The sequence below is a fragment of the Dasypus novemcinctus genome, chromosome 13 (assembly GCF_030445035.2).
Source record: "Dasypus novemcinctus isolate mDasNov1 chromosome 13, mDasNov1.1.hap2, whole genome shotgun sequence".
In the NCBI taxonomy this organism is placed as follows: Eukaryota; Metazoa; Chordata; class Mammalia; order Cingulata; family Dasypodidae; genus Dasypus; species Dasypus novemcinctus.
This window is the reverse complement of record NC_080685.1, coordinates 10,681,463-10,683,603: the sequence shown is the minus strand read 5'-3', so window position 1 is coordinate 10,683,603 and position 2,141 is coordinate 10,681,463. Positions and strand designations below refer to the sequence as shown.

At 41.8% G+C, this 2,141-nt stretch overlaps 1 non-coding gene across 1 annotated transcript; it reads right to left on the bottom strand.

Moving 5' to 3' along the window:
- Positions 1-454: 454 nt before the first annotated feature.
- LOC111759072 (U6 spliceosomal RNA) lies at positions 455-561 on the bottom strand. Its single transcript, XR_002793166.1, has one exon. It is a non-coding gene; the product is annotated as a U6 spliceosomal RNA (small nuclear RNA).
- Positions 562-2,141: the final 1,580 nt, after the last annotated feature.

The window sequence follows — 2,141 nt, the reverse complement described above, 5'->3', positions numbered from 1 at the left end:
CAATTCTCATTCTAAACAGGAATCTTATGAAAAGTACCTTTATGTAGCCACTCCATTTATTAAGTTATTCCTTGGTTTATTGGTAGCTGTTATCCTTACTCAGCCTTTTTGTTAAATTTCTGTGGCTATTCTAACTATTTCCTAGGCATTAAAAACTGTGTTGAATGACTTTTATTATTATACAAGTAGTAGATGTTCACTGTAAAACAAAACTTTTAATAGAGCTAAGTTCAGCCAAGGTCTTAGGGGAAGCATCCCAAAGGAGGACAGCTGTGGGGCTCCCCTTCCGTCAATTGTGTTGAACAGTTAACCCAGAGATCAGTAGCCACACCTGAGGCAGATACACATGCAATAGGTTTTCAATGAGTTAGCTGATTCCAGCGTATTCGATTTATTTTTTTTTAAATAAGTTGTTTCTCCTTCCATTGTTTATTATTAATGTAGAAAATATACAAAAAATATGGAACGCTTCACGAATTTGCATCTCATCCTTGTGCCGGGGCCATGCTAATCTTCTCTGTATTGTTCTAATTTTAGTATATGTGCTGTCAAAGTGAGCACCGTATTCAATTTAGAGCAGGGTTTTTTAACAAGGGGTCCGTGAGCCTGAATTTAAATTAAAATACCATTATTCTTGTGGCGACATGTTGGTGCGAGTATGACATATTTACTAGATAATACACACTATAGTGTGGACTTAAAAAAAGATGCATGGTTTTCACCTGACTGAGAAAGGGGTCTGTGGGGGAAAAAAGGTTAAGAACCCTGATTTCGAGCATGGTCTGCTGTTCTGGAAAAGCCAGCTTCAAGCTTCCTTTCATGTGTATGTGGCATTGGCACAGACTCTAGGATTAAAATCAATCAGTGCTTCAAACCTGTACACAAATGACTTCCTACAAGTGGCCTTATTGTTATTAAGAATGGCTACCTGGGTTCCCTGATAATGGTCAGTTAGGGATTGCTCAGGGATGGCCACAGAGCTGGGTTAACATAGTTGGGTCAGCAGTGGCACCGTCCCTCCAGGTTCTGGTATATGTAAGGCCATAGATGCCCTTTGTTCAGAGGACAGAGATGTCTTTTTGGGTCAGGCCAGTTCACCTGAGGTGCTGAGTTGGTGCCTGTGAATCATCCATGCCATAAAAGCCAAGAAATAAGCATCTGAGCCAGATACAATGACTTTGAGCAGGTCCCTGGTCTCAGGAAGTTAGGCCATTCCAAATCTAGGATTACAGCCAGGTTTCCGCCAGCAGGGGGATGTAGTCTGCCAGAACTCTGTGTGGTATGATTCAGCCCTTGATAATGGGTTTATTGCCTTTGCCTCAGTGCTGATGAAAGGGAAACAATTGAAAGGGGGGTTATCATTACAACCTCGTAATGGGGTCTTCGGGATCTGAGGACTCATGACCCCCATATTGGCAAAGTGTGACACAGGCTCATTAGATGATCTTCAAGCCCATGTCCCTGCCCCACCAAGGAGTTACTGTCAGGGCTGAAACTTTGTGTTGTAGCATATTTGTTTGGAAACTTGTAATATTTGTATATAAAACTTAAATATGGCCACTCCCTGCAGGCAGAACTCACTGAACAACTTGTGAAAATACCAGGGAACAGCCCTGGTCTTGCTGAGTGGGGTCTTTTATAGGGAGCATAAAGCAGTTGCCGGAAGAACTAACAGTGTTAAGTGGATTCCCTCCAGCAAATTATCTATTAGGAAAGAAAGATTTAGGAGTGGGGGCAGAATTCAGAAAGTCCTGGGTCTTCTCGTTTCGAAGTGCCATAGGCTTCCTTGGTTGTTTCCAGAATATACAAAACTGAAGTAACTAGCACAGGAAGAAAACAAGATGGGAGAGGGTGTCAGAGGGTTGATCCTATTGTAAGCTCCTGCTAATGACATTAATCAAACTGGAAATACATGTCTGCAAATTTTCACCTTGCCTGGTCATAGGATCCTGCACTCACAGGGAGAAGAATAGCAATTTCTAATGCGGGCAGTTCAAGAAAACCCTGAGAAAGGTAAGGTGTAATTTGATACAGGTCTTTTGTGGATTAAGGACAGTGGTCACTATTAATTTGAGGCAGAAGTAATAACAGAAGCACAGCCACAAAAGCAAATAGAGAAGAATATCCAATAAGCACCACCA